Below are 26,812 nucleotides of genomic sequence, written 5' to 3'. Positions count from 1 at the left end.
ATTTACACTTAAGAGTCTGATAACATAAGAAATTTATTCTTTAAAATATTGCTAGAATGTTTATTGAAGCAAATGGGGACAAAATGAAAAGGAAAAAATGCAGTGGAATTCCGATTATCCGGAATGATCTTTGCACGGTCAAATACGGATAACGGAAAAATTAAAAAACTGTTTGTCATATCTACTTAACCTATCATTTTAATGTTCAAAAAAAGCTTAATAAAAAGAAAAAAATTAAAAAAATAATAAAATTTAAAATTCCTAATTAAAAGAGGAAAAATAATAATAAAAGTATTTCAGTAAAATTAAAATCATACTTTAGAACATACGTACGTAATATATTAACGAAATTAAAAAAAATATAGAAAAATGTTACAAAAATCTAACGAGAAGTATTTTAGCCGGGACTCGGTCTTTTGGTGATATGTCATTAGAGGCATGGCATATCACCAAAACACCGAGTCCCGGCTGCCTGGGGGAACATTAGTTCTCGACGAGGTAGTTTGAGGAGAAGGCACCCCCTGGAGCTGTGTCCGGCTCCGAGGAAGGCGATAAAAAATTATGCACCCAAAAAGAAAAAAAAAAAAAAAAAGAGTAGAATTTGCTGGTAAAATAATCAGAATTTACAAAACTTATCTGAAAGAAATTAAAGTCTCTAAAACATGTAATTTAAAAAACTTATTTAAAAAAAATTAAGTCGTATTGAAGAAAATGAAATTGAGTTAAGTTACTTTGCGTTATAAAAAATATAATTTCATAAAAATAACAAAGAAAAAAAATCGTGAGGGGCTGTATCGTGGCGCACGACCGTTGGTTAACGTCAAACGAAACAAACCTTGGATGAAGTTCCTCGGAGCTACAGACCGATAACTTATCTGTAGAGTTAAATGGGAGAGCCACCATCGTATTTTTTTTTAACAAAACTGAAAGACTCCAATGAAAAATTTAATTCCTTCTTTTGACCAACTCTACAGATAAATTGGTCGGTCTATAAGTCACCGATATATAAGCAACGATAGAGGTGCTAGCGTCATCGGTGTCGTTCACCGAGCGCGTCGTGCCAGCTTTGCGAAGCTTCCGAAACAGTCTCGCTTGCTTAGCACTTGACATCGGGGTACCTATGCGTGGCCCATAACCTCCCCTTTCCAACTTTATGCGTAATCGATATTTCCGGCAGGCTTTTGCGCGGGCTGAGGTTGATATTGAATTTTTATACTTTTTTATATATTTAATTTTTTACACATAAATATTGCCCAAAATACATTTATTATTACTTAAATCGATCTATCTCGACAAAATCTAAACACAAACACACGAATCACTCACTGATGAGTCGTAAGCTGCACTTAATGGAAATCCGCGAGAGCGCCAATTTTGGCCGATCTGCGCTGTGCTCCCTAGACGCCAACCCGCTAGCCAGTGACGCAAACTCAAAGTCGTATCGGCTAACTGACCATGTAAGTTATAAAACGACAACGCATTTACGTCTCTGTGACTAATTGTTATTAATGCAGGGCGATATAGACCTTTTCGTTACGCTACAAACTTTTTTTTCTGGTACCCGTATGTTTTGGAGCAATTTTAAAGACATTTCACGTCAAAATCAAAAAAAAAATTAAAAGCATGATAAAATAGAATAAAGCTTAGTGAACGACAATTATCAAAATATACCTTTAAAATCACTAATTCCTGTAGAAAAAAGATCAGTAATATGTTCTTGGTATAATACTGATCTTCGTTTATGAGCTACAAATTCACGTAATAGTTTTAAAAAAAGAATATCTGTAGAATCATATTCTTTTGCAAACACTCATGAGCTATTTCGTGTGAAGGCCATGGATTCATTACATTATAGTTTTTTCTTGATCAATAAATCTGTTTCCGTTAAAAGATAATTTTATAATTAATTTAACACGGTCTAAATTTACGTAAGTTTTGGACTACAGGAATTACGAAAGAGTAAATTACAAAAAAATCCTAGTAAAACAGTGATCATTAAAAATATATTTCGTGTTGGAAAAAATTTATTTGAATTGTAGATTAGATTTTTTTAATAGTGTATTGATTTTTTTAAAAATTGCATAGTGAGAATGTAAGCAGTTGTATATCCAGAAGATTGGGTTGTTCGGATAATCGGTGTCCGACTATAGAAGCCTTTGAATTGTAATGATAAAATAATGATGGTTTAAACTTGGTAGGTTGATTTTTTACGAATACAATACTTTTAAATGAATAATAAAGCAGTGAAATTTATGTAACAGTTATGTACGTACGCTAAATGGATGTAATTATTAGGTTGAGTTTTCAAAATTAGCATAAAACAGAAAGGAATTGAGAGCAGAATCAAACTCGTAACCAGCAAGGTAAAACCACGATTCACCTATAAAAAACACTTAATCTAAAATCCCATTGTTGCCTCTAATGAAGTTTTTGAACCGTTGAAAATTGTGAACGTTTTTGGCATTATCAGAATTTGCTCATGGAAAACCTGCATTCGATACGGAAAACATTTATTATTCTCCTCACTGCAGCGTTAGCTGAACCGAGTTAAATAGTCTTTTCCCGGCTTATTCTCATTATCACGAAGTTCGTTAGAACTTCGCCGATAAGAGTCCGCAGAACTGGACGGCACGGTGAAGTCAACGAACTATGTTAACAATTCTAAGCATGACCTAACCTAAAAGTGAAATGAAAACGGGGTAAAAAATAAAAAAAAATAAGCATGAAAAAATTATAATTCAGTTCAATTAGATTTGTAATAAAGAATATTTTCAAAAAATACCTCGAATTTTGTTAGTTTTCTCCATTTGATGAACCGCGGGAGTCAAATATGTCCCTTTTTCTTTTTTTTAAAGGTGACTTTAGGAATCGTGCCGCTAGGTAGCAGTACATAATGGTAATAGATAGCGTACAAAAACTTAATAATGTCCTTGAAAAAATAAAATTTAAAATAAAATATACTACAACTTATAGTATATTTGTTTGTTGTCCAAAGGCAATAAATTTTATTAATAAATCCATAAGATAACAATCAGTAATTTATTAAAAAATAAATAAATAAAAATAAAAGAATAATCTAACAAAACGCAGTGACATAAAAAAATTACATTTTAATTGTAAACCGTATGGTAAGTCTCGCAGGTATTTCTTCCGCTCAAAAAACCAAAATTTCTGTAATACAAATAAAACTGTTTTAAACAAAACGATACTGATATCAAAAAAGGTAAGACACTACATTTCTATTTTCAAAATCTGTTATAAATTTTTAAAAAATACAGGTTAAATATATATAACTGACAATAGATATACAACAATAGATAATAAACAATATTTAAAAGTGTTCCATATAATAAGCAAAAAAGTAGAAATATTTGTTACAAAAATCTTACCGGCCCGATTTCATTTACAAGTAATACATATCACATTTACAGATAGAATACAATTCTTATGATTATTCATTGTTAATAAATAAAATCGGGCCGGTAAGAGTTTAGTAACACATTTTTCTAATTTTTGCTTATTATATGGAACGCTTAAACATTATTTATCATCTATTATTGTATATCTAATGTCTATTACATATATTTAACATGTATTTTTTTAAAGAAAATTCTAAATTAATAACAGAATTTGATAATAGAAATGTAGTGTCTTACCTTTTTTGATATCAGTATCGTTTTGTTAAAAACAGTTTTATTTATATTACACATTTTTTTTTTGAGCAGAAGAAATGATATCTGCGAGACTCACAACGTACGGTTTAATATTTAAATGTAATTTTTTTTGTCTGGTTTACTGAAAATATATAAATCGAATATACCTTTCAGGCCGTTGATAAACTTCAGGACTTCTCAATCATGTTTCATTTCAAAGATAACAGAAAAGATACTTAGATTAACATTAAATTTATCGTATTAATATAATACAAGAAATGGATATGAATTAATTGAAAAATTGCGTACATTGAACGTTGATAAAAACACTAGTATGGTACCTTATGACATAACCAACATGTATCCGAGCATACCAATTATGGAAACTATAAATATAATAAAAAATGGCTTGTTGGAAACTGAACAGAGGATTTTGTTAAATATATGCCAACAAAACTATTTTGAAGATCACGTAGTACTTATTTTCATTGGTTCCAGAGTTTAGCCAATAAAAAAGTCCAAAATCCAAATTTTTTTGATTTTTTGCTTTTTTGGACACTTCTGGTTCAGTCGATTGCAATCAAAATGGGAGGTGCACAGTTAGATGTTACAGCAGTCCTAAATCCAAAATTTCAACATCCTACGGCTAATCGTTTTTGAGTTATGTGAGATACATACACACGTATGTACAGACGTCACGCCAAAACTAGTGAAAATGGATTCAAGGATGGTCAAAATGGATATTTCTGTTAAAATCTGAAAACCGAAATTTTTCGCGATCACAATATTTCTTTTACTTCGTACAAGGAATTAAAAATTGTGAGATTTATTGTTACTCCATTTGAACCCTTTTAACTCGGAATTTCTAAAAATCCTTTCTTAGTCTGCATTTACAATTTAAGAAGAACATGTATACAAATTTTAATCAATTTATCTTGAGTAGTTTTTGATGGGCGTAAATGAATCAGTCAGTCCGTCGGTCAGGAGTTGCTTTATAGGTATAGATGTACTTCGCTAAATATTATTTTGTAATATAATATTGATTTAAATAATATGCTAAATTTTCTGCTACTTAAAAAGAAATGAGACGTGTACTTACATGAATTAACTTTTTTTCTTGTTAAAAGTTTGTAGGTTGAACTTTTATTAATACCATAATAATTTTAATTATTATAAAAGTATAAATATTAAGTAAATATTAGTGGATTATTTACCACAAATTGCTTTAGAATAAGTTGTCATTTAAAATTGTTTCAATCAAATTTAAAATTAATATTAACTAACTTTAAATTAGTTTTCAATATATTTAATTTCTAATATTAATAATAATAATCCAAGCAAAAATCAATTACAATTAAAGTTAAAAGTTTTCCAATATATATATATATATATATATATATATATATATATATACACATATATATATGTGTGTGTGTGTGTGTGTGTGATAATTACAGTATTAAGTTTTTTTTTATTTTAATACGTCATAATAAACCAGTTATCAATAAAAGGTCTAGTAAAACTTTCCCGACCGAACATTCTTCTTATTACTGATGTTAATTATTATTAGTTTATTTCTAACAAAGTTATTGTCTCCGAGTTCTATTTACGTTAAGTTTTATATAATTTATTTACCACGTATTTTGGCGGTTTGTAACATATTTCTTTTTACAATTATAAAAAAAATTAGTTTTTCTGCCATTTTGGTATCTTACACTTGATTTACATAATTGATATTAATATAGGGTTATCATAAAAGAATGGTGCGGTTTTGAACATGGTTTAAATTAAAACAGAATTACGTACAGTTTATGTTTTTTATTTTTCAAATTTGTCGTCTCAAACATTTTTTTACATAATTAATAAATTTCAATAAGTGCGCCCTCAGTCGCTCGATAAATGTTCAAATGATACTCAACTTTTCTCCAAACATTAATTAACATTTCTTCGTTAACGGTTTCGTTGTTCATTAATCCTGTTTTTTGAGTGGTTTAGGTCGCGAATATTTTGTGTATAAACAACGCTTTTCATGTACCCCCACAAGAGAAAATCGCAAGGTATCAGGTCTGGACTCCTTGGAGGCCAAAGTACGGGTCCTTGCCGGCCTATCCATCGATCTCCAAATTTTTCGTTCAAAGCGTCCGTGACCGATGCATTGAAGTGCGGGGGAGCACCATCTTGTTGGAAATGAAGTAGATGAATATTTTCGAGTTCATCCGGCTGAGGAAAGCAATAATCGGTTAACATGTCAAGATACACGACTCCATTAATTGTTTTTTTAGAAAAGAAGAAAGACCCTATTACACGATTTTCATCACACCACACCAAACATTAACTTTAGGCGAATCGCGTTGTTTCTCGATAATTGCGTGTGGGTTTTCAGAGCCCCATATTCGTGAATTGTGTCTGTTAACGCATCCATTCACACGGAATGTAGCTACATCTGTAAAAATTATATCGTCTAAAAATGATTGGTTTTCACTTATTCTGTCCGACATTTCAACAGCGAAATTGTAACGTTTTACACCATCATCGGGTTTCAATTCCTGCAGTATCTGGATTTTATAAGCGTGTAATTTCAGTTTTTTACGTAAAACTTTGTGAACTGTTGATTTTGGAATACCTAATTCGACGCTTCGACGGGGGATGGACTTCCTAGGACTTCTAATTGCCGACCGTCTAAATAGTTCAACCGTTTCGTCTGGTACACTTGGTCTGCCGGTTGTTTCTGTTTCTTAACCGATCCGGTTTCTTCGAATCGTTTGAACCAACGTGTTATGTTATTTTTGTGTGGTGGATCTCTTCCAAATTCACGTCGAAACGCACGTTGACTAAAATTACGAATTTTAATTCAGCTATCAATAAAACACACTTTGCTTTGTCTTTATCCGAGAACGTACTAACTCAGTAAACTCACCGCAACAACAATACAAGAACTGACGTTGTGGTTACAACTGCTGATAAACAAACTTTTGGGTTGGAGGCTTTCAGGGATACCAATATAACATCTAGAAATTTCCCTACAATCTTCCTATGAATTACTGAAACCACACCATTCTTTTATGATAACCCTTTAGTAAATCTTACATTAGTAGTTAGAACAAATTTGTAGCTTACTATGTTATTGTGTAACTAGAAAAAAGGCAGGCCTACGGCCCATCACAAAAATGTTACATGGATTATGTTTCATTGCACATGATTTGTTTAATGTTTTTGCCAACTGTAACTAAATAACGTTCATGAATTTAGCGTTCTAACAACAACGAAAAGCTTCAAAATCCTAAGCATTTTAACTGTTTGTCGAGTTGTGATTTTTTTTAACACAGCTCAAACCCGTGTTTTCCTTTTTATCGCCAAAAACAAATATAATCTTAGATAAATCGTTCGTGTAATAAAGTATAAGTCGTTCGAACGAATGAAAGTTTGTGCGCTGCACGTAGCTGCCCGGAGCAGCAAGTGGTCCGCTCTGCGCCAATAGCAGCAGCTAAAAAAAAAAATGTGTCCACATACATCAAACAAACCCACGCACCATCCTTTTTTTATGGGAAAAAGATGGTCATTAAAAACTTTTAATTTTGGTGGCCATTTGAGATAAACCTGACGGCATCTCGGACATTCGCGGATGTCCGCGATCGGCTGTCAGGTTCGTTTCATATAAACGAGTCCTGAAACTCTTTGCTTTTGAGTTATATCTCGCAAAAAACTTTTGCCCTGACTTCTGCTCCAAGGATAAATTTAACTCATACTGAAATTCTTTAAAATTAAATTAAGGTAAAATCATTAAATAACTGATATGTTTTAAGATATTATCCATTGCTAAAATTATTTTTATATTGGTTAAATATTATAATACAAATTTTATTCTACTACGATTCGGTTTATTTTTAATAAAAATTAAAGTTATTATACCTTTCTACATGTTCAGTTGACCTTAAGTGTATTCTCTTTTCTCAAAAGTAAACTCTGTACAATTTTTTTGCAAATTTTAGTTTGTTTATTAGCAATTTAAAAAATTTATTTTATATCAAACCTAAATAAATTGTGTTTTGCGACACCAATTTTTCCAATTTTACAATAATTACACGACTGCCCAAAAAGGAGTGTAATGCATTTAGGATGTATGTACGTTTGTAATAATAATAGAAATTTACATTAGTCCTAATTGTACTACGGAAGCCTTTAAAAATAGACTTTTTGACTTACAGCAAGTCATGACGCGCTCCTGTAAGAGAACGCTTGTCCTAGGCGATTTCAATTGTAAGACAGCGCTAGCTGGTGCGGCCTACACGAATATTAGAGGAAGAATACTAGTGGAACTGCTTGAGGCTAATGGGGCGAATTGTGTTAACGACGGCACCGCCACTTATAGCGCAAGAGGACATAATTCGATAATTGATTTGGTTATAATCGACAGTAGGATCCGTACTGACTCAATCGACTTTGAGGTCCTTAACGAAGAAACTGCTAGTGACCATAGGGCCATTTTAGTCACCCTTAGAGAGTACCCACCAGGAAGAAGACCGTTAAACATCTTCAGTAGAATGACAGAACAACAGATTCACCGCGTTACCAACAATGCAGCAAACAGAATCAAAAATTGTCCACAAATAACTCCTGAGGCGTTCCAGGATATAATTAAAGAGGAGATAGCTAAAATACCGCCGAGTAACAATAAATACCACCCGGTTTATTGGTGGTCTGCAGAGATAGAAGAGCAGAAAAGAATCATGCAACGATACAAAAGAGCAGCTCAGAGATTACGCGCTAGAAATAGAATGGAAGAAGAAGGGCGTCTTGCGATAGAGCAATACAGACAAGCTAGGAAAATACTCAACTTCCTTATCAAACAAGCTAAAAAAAAGGAATGGCTGGAGTTGTGTGAAGAGCTTAACGTAGATCCCTGGGGAAAGGCATTAAAGATAGTGACCAAACGCCTGGGAAGATACGTGCCGACATTGAGTGCTGAAATGTCGGCACGACAGGTTAAATTGCTATTTCCCAGCATAGAAGATCTCAATAGAGAGGTAATTGAGTGTCAGGCTGGCAGGTTCACTCAAAAGGAGGTTTTGGAAGCCATCATGAAATTAAAAAATAAAAAAAGTCCAGGACCGGATGGCATACCTGCCGCCATCATTAAAGACCTTGCCAGGATCATACCCTGGGAATTAGTGGATGTTGCAAGTTATGGCTTAAAAAACCGTAACTATCACAATAGTTGGAAAGAAGTCAGAACTGTTTTCATTCCTAAAATAGAACCAAATCAAGAACATGTAGGATACAGACCAATTACACTAATAAATAACATGGGTAAGGTAGTCGAAAGACTATTAGAAACCCGACTCAGAGAAGAAATCGAGGAAAAAGATTGTTTACATGAGGAGCAATATGGTTTTAGAAAAGGCCGGTCTACGATAAACGCGATCGACAAAGTTAAGACCTGGGCATTAAATAGTAGAAATGGCACGTGGAGAACTAGGAAAATCCCACTTATTATAATGTTGGATATAAAAAATGCTTTTGGATCTGTTCCTTGGAAAGCCATTATCGCAGCATTATAAGCCATGAATATAAGTGATTATCTAGTCCACCAGATTAATCAATACCTTTACCATAGATTCATTGAGGTTAAAACGTTAGAAGGAAAATCCACATTTGAGATATTTAGAGGAGTTCCACACGATCAGTCCTTGGGCCTATACTGTGGAATATTTTTTATGACAAAATTTATAGATTGGATTATCCCGAGGAGGTTTTTGTTGTTGGATATGCTGATGACATTGCTATCCTAGTGGAAGACAGAGAAGTTAATAACCTAGAGGATAAAGCAAATCAGGCGTTACGAATAATTGATGAATGGCTGGTAGGGAGCATGCTACAGATATCCCCTAACAAATCCTGTTGTTTGGTGTTTTCAGGTAGAAGACCTATTAGAAACCTCAATATAAACATTAGAGGAGAGAGAATTAAGGAGGTCAAAGAAGCAAAGTATTTAGGGGTTCTTTTGGATAAAAGCCTAAGATTTAGCAAACACGTAAAGATGGGTTGTAAGAAGGTCACTCCTTTGATTAAGGCATTGAGGACTCTTTTCCAGAACCATGGTACACCGGAAATGGTAATAAGGAGACTGATAACTGCGGCTACCACGTCAGCAATTTTATATGCGGCCCCGATATGGGGAGATACAATGAATATTCAGAGAAACAAAACAAAATTAAAAAGAGTACACAGGCTTGCTTTACTGCGTGTAGCCGCGGGATACAGAACAGTGTCATACGACGCGTTGTGTATATTAACGAAGGTTATACCCATTTATTTACAAATTAAAGGAAGAACACTTAGATATAGGGGTATGCCCTAAGATGAGGTTGAACGGCTAATTGATCAAGAGTGGCAGGATACATGGACACACTGTAGAGTTGGGGATTGGACCAGGCGACTAATCCCCAACATAAATACGTGGACTAATAATTGACTAGATAATGTAGATTTTTATACCACACAACAGTTGACGGGGCATGGCTCGTTCGGCCATTACTTGTTTAGAATTGGAAAAAGACCTACCCCACTATGTGTGTACTGCCCAGAGACTGATGATGCGGAACACACTGTGTTTGTATGCCCAAGATGGGCTCCAAATAGAAGAGAAATTTCGGACAACGGACTTACACCTGAAAACTTCTTAAATTGGATGGTCTATACTGACGATAACTGGGATTGGTTCCGTAGGTTTGCCGGGGAAATCTTACGCACCAAGGAAGAAGAGGGGGTTTGTGAAATAAGGGTAGGGAGGACAGTCCCTCCGTGGAGGGCCCGTACGCCGTGGTGTGCGGGTTCCTGAGAAGGGACAAATAAAAGACCGAGTCCCGGTTGGCGGTGCCGCTCCTGCGGGTGCCTCGGCGCTTAGTGGGGTCGGTGCCGCTGATTAGAGGCAAAGGCATAATGACCGAGACCCGGTTCCCTGCTGAGGGGATGGGGGGTGGCGTAGCCATACCCCGTTTCCGAGGCAGGGGATTAGAGGCAGGCGAATAAAATAAAATTAAAGATCCGAGACCGGGGGAGCTGCCGTGCCGGGTGTACAACCGGTGGACGGGGAACGCTCCCTTAGAGTAAAAGGACACTCTCCCCGACTGAGTATACTTAAATGGATATCCGGTCGGGGAGAGTAGGGGGGGGGAAAAAAAACCCCGCGTTGGAATCCTTACGTTACCGGGAGTGTCGTAGGCTATATAGTGTGTCCCCACGAAGAGATATATGCTTTTGTTTTAGTAAAACCAATTAAATGAAAACGCAATTAGCCATAATTATGAGTAATTATCTAAATTTTAAATTATTCTGGTTTTAATTATCATCCGTTTTTAACCAATTTTTCTAGCCACTTTGTAATGAAAAAAAAGTGGTATCTGAAATTTGATGTTTTAGTTTGAAATTTCTTTTTATTAATTCTAGAAGGTGGAAACTTTCACAGAAAATTTTTAGAACTTTAGTTAAAAAGTTTTTAAGGTTTCAATATAATCAGTGAGGAAATGGGCGAGTGATAATAATTCAAAACCGTACACCTTCATGGGAACACTCTGTATTATGTTTAAAAAAATTATACTACATACAAAATAGTCACACGCACGTTCTTTAATTATTCTATATTAAATAACAATGTTTTTTACTTCCTTGTACGAAGTAAAGGAAGTATTCTGATCGCGAAAAATGTCGGTTTTCAGATTTCAACAGAAATATCCATTTTGATCATCCCTGAATACATTTTGACTAGTTTCAGCGTGATCTCTGTACGTACGTATGAGTCTTGTATAACTCAAAAACTATTAGCAGTAGGATGTTGAAATTTTGGAATTAGGACTGTTGTAATATCTAGTTTTATACCTTCCCTTTTGATTGCAATCGACTGAAACAAAAGTATCCAAAAATGCTCAAAATAAAAAAAAATTGATTTTGGACTTCTTCTTAACTGCAGCAATAAGCCCTCATTGAGAGTCTTTCGACGATATATCATAAGTGGTAATTATTTTCATTGGTTTCAGAATTATAGCCAAATAAAATTTTAATTAATAAAATATTTGGATCTTACAAGGGTAAGGCATATCGGTTCGAATCAGACTTCATCACCTTTTTTTTAACTTTTTTTTTTTATTTAAATATTTTGATTTATTAATAATTATTAATCTCTAATTGAAAAGAATTTTTTACGATAAATAATAATTCTATTAACCTCTGATTGTAAAAACCTTTTACGAAAAACAATAATTCAATAATAAAAATAAAAAAAATATGAGAAGTTATTAATGAAATAAAATGTTATGTACTTTTCATTTAAAAAAAAAAAAGTGTTTATGTAATTTAATAGAAAACCAAGGAAGTAATGTAGTGCCCAACCCCGATTTTTTGGGCATTCTTTTTTTTTAATTTTTCATATTTTACTCCTGCTTTAGCAAAAATTATCAGAAATACAGTACTTGGACCTATTTTGTTCAAATAATAAAACCTTATCAAACCAAAAAAATTTACCCCTTAATTTATGTTAAAACAAAAACAATAGCTAATGTAACGGTGTAAAAACAAAACTCAATTTCAGTATGGCTTCATTTTATTTTCAAAACAGAAATCAGGAGAAATTTTTCAATAACTATACTTCGAAAACAAAGAATATCCCACCTCGTATTTATATGAATTTTTTTCTTTATTTTTATATGTAAATTCATGTTCTAAAATTCTATTCTTTCTTTGTGTGTAATTCTGTGTAATGTATAGATATAAATATAAAATTAAATAAGTCTTTTATAAACAATAAAGATATTTATTCTTCGTAATAGTAATATCTAATTAAAGTTAATATACAAAAAACCGCTTGCTAACAATTGATTTCGAAGCGTTCAAGCGCTTTCGGAATAAATTCCATCTTCAGGAACTTTCATATTCGTCCTGTTTGTAATAGTAATTAAAAATTCACATGTAAATTATAAAACGTCCTGATATTTACAGGTGAATTTTTAATTATTATTACAAATAGGACGAATATGAGAGTCCCTGAAGATGGAATTTAATTCCGAAAGCGCTTCAACGCTTCGAATTCAATTGCTGGTAAGCGGGTTTTTGTATATTAATTTTAATTATATACTTATACCAACGGGCCATGTTTAACAAAATTATAATATCTAATTATTACAAAGAACGTGTTAACACAGTAATTTTTGTTTAATAAAATGTAAAATCAAAAAGCAGTATTAAAATATTAAACGAATTGATTAAATGAAGGAAAACTAACAAAAGATATTATTGAACATATTTAGATTAAATACTGTAGAAGAAAAAAAGTATTAAGTTTAATAAAGGCTCACAGACTTAAAAACAATTTGAATTAAATGAAATAACCGTGCAAAAAAACAAAAGCGTACGTAAGAAAATGGGATGGATTAAGAATGTTAAATGACAGCAGCTTAGTGGCTTTATGAAGTCTGCCATCCCATTAAGAATAACACGAAGAAATATTCCTTTTTTTCATATTGCTTTCTTTAATTTTAATCAGCCCGTGGTAAATAATAACAAAAAAATTTACAAAATATGAAAATTCATATTTCTCATTCTAAAGTCGGAAATTATGTCGTTCACACCATTTTCCAATGTTATTTGTTTTTAAAGCGCAAAAAAAATACTTGGATACAGCATTAAACAAAGTTGATGAAATAATATTTTATAACTAAGAATTAAACGAGATAAATATAATTTGGTTATTAATGTTAATATTTTCATATAATAAGTAAATTACCAACCGGGTGGATCTAGTGGTAAAATCGTCGTCGTAAATCATCTGATTTCGAAATCGAAGTTTTAATGTTCAAATACAAAAAAGATAGTTGCTTTTATTCAGATCTGAATGCTAGAATGCTAGATACGTGGATACCGGTGTTCTTTAGCGGTTGAGTTTCAATTAACCACACATCTCAGGAATGACTGGCCGGAGTTTACACATTTACCGGTACAGTTATATTACACTGATAAGTCGCTAGTGACTTTAATCGTTGATGCGACAATAAACAATAGTATTAACAGAAATAAAATTAAATAAGACTCTTTTTTAACAAAAATCTCTCTATATCTCTCCATATATATATATATATATATATATATATATATATATATATATATATATATATAAATGAATATTTGTTTGCGAAGTGTTTAATGTATATATTTATTGTATAGGTGGATTGATTATATTACTCGTATATATATATATGGTCTATGTATAATTTGAACGGATTCAATCAGCTTTGCCCCGTTATTCTCTGTACACAGAATCCCTTTAGGGAAATTAAAATACACCGTTTGTGCTTATTATACCATACGATGACATAGGACACCACACGATTACTTTGTTCCTGTTAAGCAGGCGCTGATGTAGCTCTTTACAATTCTCTCGTAAACAGCATAGTTACGTTAATCTGTTTTACCATACAATCTTAGGTTGTTTGTTTTTTTATTGCATGAACAATTTTGGAAACATAAGTACGCCTAATGGTTCTGTCCATGCGTGTTAGTTTGCGAGTAATGACTGATATGTTTGATTATAAATATATTATATTGGACAAACAGGACGATCATTTACCAGTAGATGTAAGGAATACGTAAAGAATCATCCACAACTGAATAAACTTTGCCAAATATCCAAATTTTTATACGTAGCACATATAAAGAAAGTTACAAACACAATTGATCAATATATTAAATTTACAAACTCGCTGAATTTGAAATAAAAAAAAACCTTTTCGGCACGCCGGAAGACGGAGGTAGATTTCACCGTTTCTAAATAGGGGGATAAAAAATATTTCCACCTTAAAGTTTAGAAAATCTTCAAGTTTACTCAATACGACAATGGTTTCATGTGAAAAAAGTTTCACATACTTAGCATACGACAAACCCCACCTTCTTACAATTCCAGCAACATAACCCCGTAAGGGTTTGTCATTAATCCCGTAAAGATTTGTCATCTAAAAATTGTTTCAGACAAAATTGTTAGGTGATCTTTAGACGACTAATGGCTACATTAAACCGATTTAATATTGTGCCTATTAAGGGAGGTATGATTTTTTGTTTGTTTTCGAAACCTCATTTTTTCCACCCCCTGGGACAATCTTAAAGAATATCAAAAGACTTTATTTATATAAGTTTTAGGCCCTTATCCAAAGAACATTAGGAACTTTAAACGAATTCGATATTTTACTTAATAATAATGTTGTAGCGATATTTTGTTTTTTCGATAAGGCTCCCCATTTCCATCCCCATTGTCTGATTTTGATCGTTAATGAACTCGACCTAGATTTTGTAACGACTGATTTTTAAGGAACAATTTGAAAGTGATTATGCAAAATAACGGCAGTTATTGTGTCTAAAAGAAAGTGAAATATGTATATATATATATATATATATATATATTTTTGAACTAACGGAAGTTTTACGGTTTGTGGGATGTAAAATGATGATATGTCAAAAATTTCTGGAAGTCGAATCACGGTACCCATTACAATAGGTAGCTTTATTAGACTCAAAAACAGAAAAAGGAATATACTAGAGTATATTACGAATTTTTCAAATCTAGTTTAAAAACTAGTCCCTTCATGGTAATTAAATGGTGTCCCTGGGCAATTATTGGAAATTATACTAACGAAGCAGTTAATTAGGCCCAAAAGTTCCTAAGATAGAGAAAAGGCTTAATTAGTTTAAAAGAGATCGTTTAATATTTAACATTTTTTCTTAAATTGATATTTACAGTAAAACCTTAACTTGTAAAATTATTAGATCTCTAATTCACTTCTCCACGTTAAAAAATTTTCTACTTAAATGAAATTAGTTACATTCTTCTATTCCAAAAATCTAATTTTCAGTTATAATTACCCTTGTTAGAAGTATTTATCCCTACAAGAAAGAGTAAAGGATAAATTTATGAGATTATTTGAAGATTTGAGAATATTTCTAGTAAATTTTATTTTTGAGAACTTATATCATTCTATTAAAAAAAACAAGATTATCAAATACTTATTATTTGCATGGTTACCTTATTTTAACTGAAGGCGTTTTCATATTTTTATCGAAATTGAACATGGTATATTATTATCTTATCTCGAGTAATTGTTTACGTCATTACTGTATATCATATAATAAAGAATGTATTACTTATATACAAAATACATCCTTAAAGTAATGTAAAAAATTTTAGAATAAAATATTTTATTTACTTGAATAAATGTATTATAAAAATGAATTTACAATTTTTTTAATTTATACATTGCACTGCTCATCCCTTTTTTTTCTTTTCTTTTTTAATAATAATGTATAATAGAGAAAGGTTTGTGGAAAAGACATATTACTGCAATATTCCATGTAATTCTATAGTAGAAAGGACGAAAACCTTTGGTATAACAGAAATGGATAATATTATAAAACTTTCACAAAATGTTTAAAAACTTGCTTTACACCTTTTAGTTATACTTCCATAAAATTATTATCATACATTGCACGAGTATAATCGGTAGGTTAATTTGGATTTCAAAAGATAACATCACATACTGAACATCCGCATAGTCGTTTTGCAGATTTTGCAATTTTTTACACCCGCATCCTTAATTTCCGTCGATACGAAGAAATGTTTGCAAAAGTAATGGTGGAGTATTGTATTGTCACCCGACCTTAGTAACTGTGCAAAATTTCATCCCTAGGCAATGTCAGGAAGTACGTTAAATTAAGGATGCAAGATTTGTAGACAGATATGAAAAAACATTGTTGAGTTAAAGAAAAGCAGTAAAAAGTAGTCGTATGTTTTTTGTGGAAATATAATAATATTTTTTACCCAAGACAAAAGTAGGTATCAATTGACTTTTTGGACAAAGAATAAAAAATGAGATAACAAGAAATAATTTTCTAAAAAAATTAAAATAATCGTGCGGATTCTTTGCGATAATAATTTTGTGGTAAACTATAGTAATATTTCTAAGATTTATTATTTATATCAGGAAATTTGTTCTGTATTTTTCCATGAAAATCATGAAGTATATCAATTATAAAACGAAGAATGTGTTATGTATTTAGTAACAAATATAAAACCTAATATCTAAAAAGATATAACTAAAAATGTTTTCCAAAATTGGACAATACGGGTAAAACGTGTCAAAGTTAGTTTTATTACGCTACCTGGAAAAAAATCCGGATAATAGTATAACAATGGTTCTTTAAAATCACGTAAATGGTCTTCCTTACAAAAAGCGGTCCAGTTCCTTTTACTTCCTGGTTACGAATAGGTTGTCTTCTTTAGCATTGTTATTAAGATAATAATTATTATATTTTCTATGTTGAGTACCGTTTAGCTATTTTGTTTTTTGTTTAACCTCCGGGACCACCGTTAGGTATTGCTTCAGAGGATGAGATGAATGATTTTTAGCGTGTGTGAAAAATACCATTCCTGACCAGGATTTGAACCCAGGACCTCCGGATGAAAGGCCGAGACGCTACCACTCGCGCCACGGAAGCCGGCTGTTTACCTTTCTTAGGTTCATTCCTCTTATTATACGCTGACGCATTTCGGAATATATCCATTGTGAAAACTTATTGTACTGGTACTTTTAAATTTCAGTTAATCTTTATATAACAGTTACTCGACGCCCCTCCCTTTATTTGACAGACAGGCTGCGGCTTTGCTGCCGGCAAGTAACCAGCTGGCTATTTCGATTGCTGTGACGTCATTTTTTCAGTATAAATAGGACAGACGCTTTCAAAATTATTTAAATGAAATTGAAACGGTTAAGGATTAACAACCACGACTTATTATTTAATTCTTGTTTTACATTCAGTACATTTCCATCGGCTGATATTCGTGAATTGATCCACAACGCTTCTCCCAAGCAATCGCCTGCAAAAAATCTGTTAGCTTTACAAACACTCGCGACGAGGAGGAAGATTATCATCATATATTAGTCGGTAACATGCAATCGGAAGAGTCAACCTTTGAGAACTACTCGCAGGCCTTTATTTCTACCGGACGACTTAAATGAAACACTGCAAGAAGATTCCCCGATAATTAGTGACACCGACAACGATACCTATCTACAAGCTACAGCTGCAGTTCCTGACATTAAATCGTCTAACAAAAGAGAATGTGCGACTGCCCTGGGAAGTCAACCGGCATAAAAGACCACAAAGAAGGCTGGTACAACATCCTCTAAAAGACGGTGAATGCAAAACCACCGAAGAAGGCTGCTGTGATAGATCAACTGACGATAACTCAATACTTCAACTGTTGCCGAAGTTACATACAGAAGACTACTCGAAGATATTCATCGAATTCCGAAGAGCTATAAAGACAATCACGTGACAGGTAAGACTGATTCTTATGGAAATCGTAACAATCATAAGAGATTTGTATCGCATGATAAATTTCAGATTTGACCGGGATTCGAACTCAAGACTTTCAGATGAAAGACCTAGAAACTGCCAATCCCAATAGAAACTCTCAATAAACTCCCAATAGAAACTATACAAAATAAATCAAATTAATATTGGTAATTTAGCTAACAAGTGTTCTATTTAATGAAAATAGGCATAAATACTGATACTTAAATGATAAAATGAAAAAGGTTTGATTAGACTTTAAGATACCAAAACAGTTTTTAACAATAATTTTTTCTCAAGATATTCTAGAAACGTCAGATTTATTTAAATAAATTTAGTTCCCTTAACTTCTGGCTTATAATTTGGTTTTAATCCGTAATGAATATTAAGCAAGCAGTTCACGAACTTTGTTTACATCGCTTCTTCGGGCGCGTAAGATATTTTTATTTTTTTACTACACTTCTTTTTTTTAAAACTGAATTTCAGAACAAAACAACAGGAAGGTATAAAAAAAGTTATAATATAAAAGATGAGATAAAGAAAATTAAAACAATATTTGATAATAACTGAGAAACTGAAAATTATCGTGATCTCGAAAAATTTCGCTTTTCAGATTTAAATGGAAATATTTATTTTGACCATACCTGAATCCATTTTGCTAGTTTCAGCAACGTCTGTACGTGCGTACGTATATATGTAACTCGCATAACTCAAAAACAATTAGCCGTAGGATGTTGACATTTTATGTTTAGGACTGTTGTAAAATCTAGTTGTGCAAATCCCTTTTGATTGCAATCGAATGAACCAAAAGTATCCAAAAAAAGCACAAAATACCCCGAAAATTTGATTTTGAACTTTTTTTAAGTGCAGTAATAAACCCTCGTTGACAGCTTTTCAACGCCTTATCATAAATTGTAGTTATTTTCATTGGTTCCAGAGTTAGAGCCAAATAAAATTTTAATTAACGAGAAATATTTGTATTTTACAAACGAAGACACATCAGTTCGAATCAGATTTCATCACCTTTTTTTTAACTTTCTTTTTTAAGTAATCTTTTTAAATTTTTTTTTAATTTAAATATATTGATTTATTAATAATTATTAACCTGTAACTATAAAAAAAACTTTACAATAACTTCAATAATTCAATTTTTTTTTGTTTTCAGTCATTTGACTGGTTTGATGGAACTCTCCAAGATTCCCTATCTAGTGCTAGTCGTTTCATTTCAGTATACCTTCTACATCCTATATCCCTAACAATTTGTTTTACATATTCCAAATGTTGCCTACCCGCACAATTTTTCCTTCTACCCGTCCCTCCAATATTAAAGCGACTATTCTAGGATGCCTTAATATGTGGACTATAAATCTATCTCTTCTTTTAACTATATTTTTCCAAAGGCTTCTTTCTTCATCAATTTACCGCAATACCTCTTCATTTGTCACTTTATCCACCCGTCTGATTTTTAACATTCTCCTATAGCACCGCATTTCAAAAGCTTCTAATCTTTTCTTCTCAGATACTCCGATCGTCCAAGTTTCACTTCCATATAAAGCGACACTCCAAACATGCACTTTCAAAAATCTTTTCCTGACATTTAAATTAATAATTCAATAATAACAATAAAGAATAAAAATCTAAAAAAAAATATCAGAAGTTATTGGTGAAACAAGGTTTAATGTACTTTTAAAAATTTGTATAAGTAATTTAATAGGCATTATTACATATGCTTATATGTAGTAGATTTGGTGAAACATCTGATTATTTAATATTAATTGCAATTTATAAATTTGAATCCTACTACTTTTGAATTTTTTGGTTTAATTTTATTTAGTTATTCTGGATTTTCTCTTTAATTATATCGATTCTATATTTATTATATCGATTATCTATTTAATTATATAGAGTGACTGAAAAATAGAGCTTCACAAGAACAACATATACACTGAAGCTCACATGCCCGATCTTTAATAAATTGCAAAAAACTGTTAACTTTTAGTTCATTACTTCTCTGATATTGACGGACAATATTCTCCCTAAGTCGGAGTTGATCATCATTTCGTCTTTTGTCTTTTGTTGCCAATCATTTAATCGCTCTTTGGTTTAATATAATTCTTCTTATCTTCATTTGTTTTACCATTTGTTTTTACCTTCTCTAGTTTTACATAATTGTGTAACTGTCTACTTTATTGAAGAATTAGAGGATCGTTTCTCACTTTCAAATGAAATACGTTTAAATGAAGTGCAGCAAAAAATGTGTATATGTAATTTAATAGGCGTAAAAGGAAGTCATGTGGCGTCCACATCAGATATTTAATAAAGTATTTAAAAATGAAAGACTTCAGTATTTATGTTTAAGATTCCTGCTTTATCTTTAATTTAACCAAATAAATTCGGTAAATTTTTCATAATGGAAGGATATCTGTTGATTTTTACTAAAACAATTTGGTAAACATTTTACGTATTATTCTTTTACAGCATCTTCTACAAAGTAACTTAAGTCAAACGGTAAAGTACGATTAGATGTGGGTTATATGAATAATTAGTGATCATTGGACTTACTTTCTGTAAGGTTTGGGATTAATCCAATTTAAATCTCCATTAAGTTTCTTAAAACTGAATCAAACTGGAATGCCGTATATCAAAATTGGTTTAAGAAGAAAATTTTGTAGTAATTATTTTTGTTTTAGATGAATAGGTAAAGTACAATTAGAGAAATCTAGAAAGCTATTTCATGAATGAAGTCATGATAATATGTTTAGTTTAAATGTAATGTAGATAAGCCACTGATTGAATTGAAAACAAAAAGTAGGTAGCGAATAGAGGAACGAGCATTTTGCAATATTCATATAAAATTACTAAGGGTGTTCAAAAAGTGACCTTATGGAAGAATATTTCTTTTATTTGGTGGAGGTTTCATTGAGGAAAACCGGGTTACATAACGCAGCAGAGAATATTCATTGTCTCCCAATACATTAGATATGTTACTTACGCCCATACTCAAAAAATTAGAATGTGGATGTACGAAACAAATCCTTCATCAAGCGGCTGTACGACAAATTCCAAGAGACAGAGAATGCGGCAGATACAACCCAAAAGTGTGATCCACCGAAAGTGCTAATACCAGAAACGTTGATCGACGAGCAAACTGCATATTCTATTTGTCCTAAGAAGTCTGTGCGATGCCTATCTAGCCAGTCTGGTCTCTATGTTGGTAGTGCCCACACGACATTGAGCGAGTGTTTAAAGATGGATCCGTAAAAAATTCGTCTTTTTCACGAGGTTTTACCTGCAGAAACTGGAAACATGTAACTTTCTGTCAGCGGTCCATTTCATATCTAACGCCAAACGGGGAAGTACTCGATGACTGGTTTTGCTGTGACTAGGCATGGTTCCAACTTGATGTTTACGTGAAAGCACAGAATTCACGCATTTAGTGCACGAGTCTCCTCTACACGGATAAAAAGTGATGTTTGACGTCCAGTTTCACGTAGGCATATCTTCATGACATTCTTTCATGGCACAGTGAGCGCTAGATACAGATGGTGCAACAATTTGTAAACAGTATACCTGCAGATCGGCTAGAAACATATGGTTTCAGCAGGATAATCCTGCGGATCATACAATCAATAATAATATGGATTTCTTGGATTAGTGTATTCATTGACAAGTGATTTCGAAGGCGTTGTTGCCCCCTCGATCTCGTGATTTATCCCCTCCTGACTTTTTCTTGTGGGGATACCTTAATGATGCTGCTTACAAAAATAATCCTTACGCCATTCCCTAACTGGAGAGCGAAATTGAACGATGTGTCACTGCAATTCCTCAACAAACGTTACAAGTGTTTAAGAGCAACGTCGAATTAAATTATGTGAATCGCATAATAGAGGCCAGTTTAAACAACTATTTTAACTACTCGTTTTCCCATGAGTCACTTTTTGAACACCTTACGACAATTATATTTCGTGGTAAAGTATATATTTGTAAATATTTCAGTACAGAAGCTTTAAATAATCGTTTGAATTTAGAAAAAAAAGAGAACATTTTATAGTGGGTTCAATTTTTGTAAAGTAATTTACAAATATTTTATTATTTTCATCGAATTACCAACAATATCATTGTTTTCTACCTGTTCTCGAAAAGTAACTTCTCGTCATCATCAAATGGTTTGTTAGTGCTAAAACATGTCCCACATCCATTCTACAGGTAAACGTTTAACTTCCTTATAGCTTCCATTCTCTTTTAATTTATCTATAATTTGTATTCTTATCCAGCTCTGTTCTTTGCATCTTTTACTGATCCTTTTAACTTTGATTCGTCTCCTTTCCTAATATATCCCAGCCAGTTAGATTTTCTATTCTGAATTGTCCAGAGATATACTTTCAAAAATGCATTTCTGATGTTTAAATTAATTTTTGATGTAACCAAATTATATATCTGACTGAAAGCACGTTTCGCCTGTGCTATTCAGCATTTTATATTACTCCTGCTTCGTCAATCTTTAGTAATTCTATTTCCCAAATATATAAAATCTTCTACCTCTATAGTCTTTTCTCATCCTATTCATTCGTTCATCTACCTTTTTTCTACCATATTTCACTACTTTTGTTTTCTTCTTGTTTATTTTCATGCGGTGGTTCTTGCGAAGGACTCCATCCATGCCGTTCATTGTTTCTTCTAAATCTTTTTTCACTCTCGGCTAGAATTACTATATCGTCAGCAAATCTTTATCATTTCATCTTGCACTGTTACTCCGGATCTAAATTGTTCTTTAACATTATTATTAACTACTAGTTCTACGTAACGATTAGAAAGTAACGAGGGTAGGAAACATCGTTGACGGACTCCCTTTTTTATTACTGCTTCTTTCTTATGCTCCTCAATTATTAATGTTGCAGTTTGGTTCCTGTAAATGTGTAGCGATTGTTCTTCTATTTCTATACTTGAACCCTAAACTGTTTAAAATGCTGAACATTTTATTCCAGTCTACGTTATCAAATGCCTTTTCTAAGTCTATAAATGCCATGTACGTCGGTTTGTTATTCTTTAATCGTCCTTCTACTATTAATCTGAGCACTAAAATTGCTTTCCTTGTGCCTATACTTTTCCCGAATTCAATTTATCTTTTCGTAACACTTCTTCTACCCTCCTCTCAATTCTTCTGTACAGAATTCTAGTTAAGATTTTTAATGCACGAGTAGTTAAGCTAATTGTTTTGTATTCCTCACATTTTCTGCTCCTATTTTCTTTAGAATCACGACAATAACCAAAGAAGTTGTATAATTTAATATAATTTTTTTTTTGTATTTATTTAATAATAAATAAATAAAAAAATAATCAAGATTAAAATAGTTAGAACTAAAAATAAAAACAGAATATGAAGTATTTAGAGGTGGGGAATAAATTTTAAGAAAAATATTTCTCAAAATATTCATATATCATAATGTAGGTAATTTTAGGTCCAGATCTATAATTTAAAAAAAAATTGTTCTATATGCTCTATATGCTAATTGCTATATGCTAATTGCTCTATATGTGAAGTACAAAGTTAAAAAAAATGATTAGAAAATATTTAAACTGAAGAGAGACAGAACCAAAAAAAAAACATACATTTCAATTTTAAGAGGAGGGTTGATTTTTTAAAAATAATGTTGCATTATCATTATTATTATTATTATGCTTTTATTACAATATCTCTTTTTAATTCTAATTTTAAATTGCTTACTATAATTTTGAAGTAAACAAAAAAAACAGAAAAAAGTTGGTAATGTATCGCATCTATACTGTGAACAGCTTTTTCATTACAAAATCTTTCCGGCTTTACCGGAATGTTTCTACAATTTAAAAATAAAGAATGTAACTTTTATTTATTTTTTTAAATAAATAAATAAATTTATTTATATGTACATTGAAGGTTACAATTTTCTTTTAATGAATTTTTCTCTAAAATGTCTGGTTTTTTCGCGATATCCCTCCACTCCCTTGATCAATGCCTCATATATAGAAATATTTGAGCCAAATTTTAAGGAAAATTCGCTTATGTCAACCCTGAGATTAAATGCCAAAAGCAATGGGAAAAACATACTTACGCAAATACATACGTTTGTTTTTGTATCTAGATGAAATAGTTAGACTATAAAACGTAAAGTTTTGCACAAAAAAAAACCGATACCCCAAATTTGACATCACCATATTTTCCCGTTCAATGTAGTTATCCTAGCTGCTATATTCGTCACCCATCGGGTTGGTCTAGTGGTCCAGCTGATCTTGCGTCTTCCCAAATCAGATGATTTGGAAAGTCGAGAGTTCCAGCGTTCAAGTCCTAGTAAAGCCAGTTATTTTTACACGGATTTGAATATTAAATCGTGGATAACGGCGTTCTTTGGTGGGTTGGGTTTCAATTAACCACACATCTCAGGTATGAGAATGTACAAGATTACACTTCATTTACACTCATACATATCATCCTCATTCATCCTCTGAAGAATTATCTAAACGGTAGTTACCGGAGGCTAAACAGGTAAAAAGATAGAGAGCTATATTCGTCGGCAAAGTAAAAATCTAGAAGAAATTAAACTTATTAATAAATACTACTTGAAGGAATGCTAAAGATTTCTTGAACGTTGTCAATGGAAAAATAATTAGATGAAAATATTAAATTTAATTGGACTGTATTTCTTGTTAAATCAACTGAAAACGTGGTAGGGGAAGTAACATTTTTTATTATATTTATTTTTTCCTAATTTAAATTACTCCGAAGACTTATTCAAACAGGAAATGTTTATATAATTGCAAATTATTAATTCTAAAATTTAGAATTACATCAGTTATAATTCACGGTAAAGCAAAATATAAAAAATAAATAAAATTGTTAAGTTTAGGAAATATTTAGTTACAACTTCCTTTTGATAAGAAAAATATTAATTCCTGTTAAAATTGCAAATTATATAAAATTGAAGATTAAAAACATATTTTTATTTTAAATACCCTAAACATGAGTAAAGTATATTTACAAATTAAAAATCTGAGGTAATTGTTATGAGCTCTTGAATATTTATTCTGAGAAGTAATTTTCTGAAATTTAAAAAATTATATATAACTAGGAAATTTAATTCTAGACTTATAAATAAAATTAAAAGATTAATTCTACTTTACATAGAAGATATACATTTAAGCACAAGGAAAGTTCTGTTACAATATTTCAATAATGAGAGCAGAACAATAAAAAGATAATGAATTGCTTAATTGTTCAACAAATATGCATGTGCGCGCGTGGGCTGACAGTAAAACACACACAAACAAACACAAAAAACACACACACACACTCACAACAATAAACAGTTTTAATAGTTATTAATAATCAGTACTTATTGTAACAATTTAACAAAGCAAAATACGTCCCACACCAGAAAGGGAAAAAATATAAAAATTTACACTTTTTATTTTGTATTTATACTTACGTATACCATAATAAAACAAGCTATAATATAATTTATGCCGCAATGAAAAATAGATTATATGTATATCATGTATTAAGAAATGTGTAATGAATATTTTACTTGATGTACTTTCCTTAATTAAATTGAATTCCTTAATTTAATTTGAACGTTAAAAGTAAGTGAATTAAAATTCACTTACATGTAATTTTATTCTTTAAAATAAAAAAAAATTATATTTGAAAAGAAAACATTACATAAATTAGAAACAAGAAAACCGTTTGAATAAACATAATTTTAATTAAATAAGCATTTCAACTGTTAAACAATCATCATCAGTGAACACTTAGAAAATAAACACTATTTAAGAAACAAAATAAAATACCAATTATTGTCGTAAGAATATAGTAATGAATTTCTTTTTTTTATTTATATACCATTTGGTATACCACACACACACACACACACACACACACACACACACACACACACACACACACACACACACACACACACACACACAAGAGGATATGATCACACACAAGATTCCAGGGCAACTACGCATTCTTGTCAGAGTAGTAGCGTAACAGATTCTGTTTCAGATACGGATACAAATAAATCTACGAAACCAGCTCAAGTATTTCAGATACAGATTTAGATACCAGGAGGCATAAAAAAAAAAAATGATAATGTTAGACACAAAGAATGTGAACGTGATAAAAAACATAAAGAAGGTAAAGAAAGAATACAAGTATATGCATTGTAAAAATGAAAATGAAGTCAATTCTTTAAAAAGTAATGATAATAACAATAATATTAATATGAAAGTGTATCAACAAATATTTTCTAATGATGTTAATTCAGTAAAAAGGATTGATAGTAACAGTAAATTAAACGAACTGCAAAATCCAAAACAGTCCTGAAGTATTGATAAATATAAAAATGTTGATATTTCACACAGTAAAAATAATAATGATAATAACAATATAAAAAAGAATAAAAAGTCTTTTAGTGTTATTGATTTAACTGGAAATAGTGATTATAGCAGAATTAAAAAACCAAAATTGGATTCATCATCTTCTTGTCAGTCTAGTATCAGCCATCAAGAGACTGAACATGTATTTAACAGTCTTGTATAATTAATTTATAACTGTTACATATATGAAGCATAAGTTTTTTGCAAACAAAAAAAAAGTCAAATTAATCAAAACAAGGATAAATGGCCCAGCGAATAAAATAATACTTAGAATAGTTTAAACCCAACCGAATTATTAAACCAAGGCGGCAACTGATTCGACATTTTGTTCCACCGGCCGCGGATATATTCCACAACAT

The 26,812-nt window shown here is 31.5% G+C and overlaps 1 protein-coding gene across 7 annotated transcripts in view; it reads right to left on the bottom strand.

Moving 5' to 3' along the window:
• The window catches only part of LOC142319765 (pleckstrin homology domain-containing family G member 5-like), a 1,099,338-nt gene that overhangs the window by 916,483 nt on the left and 156,043 nt on the right, over positions 1–26,812 (bottom strand). The window lies entirely within an intron of this gene.

The sequence above is a fragment of the Lycorma delicatula genome, chromosome 2, assembly GCF_047948215.1.
Source record: "Lycorma delicatula isolate Av1 chromosome 2, ASM4794821v1, whole genome shotgun sequence".
Taxonomy (NCBI): domain Eukaryota; kingdom Metazoa; phylum Arthropoda; class Insecta; order Hemiptera; family Fulgoridae; genus Lycorma; species Lycorma delicatula.
This window is presented reverse-complemented; position numbering and strand designations above follow the sequence as displayed.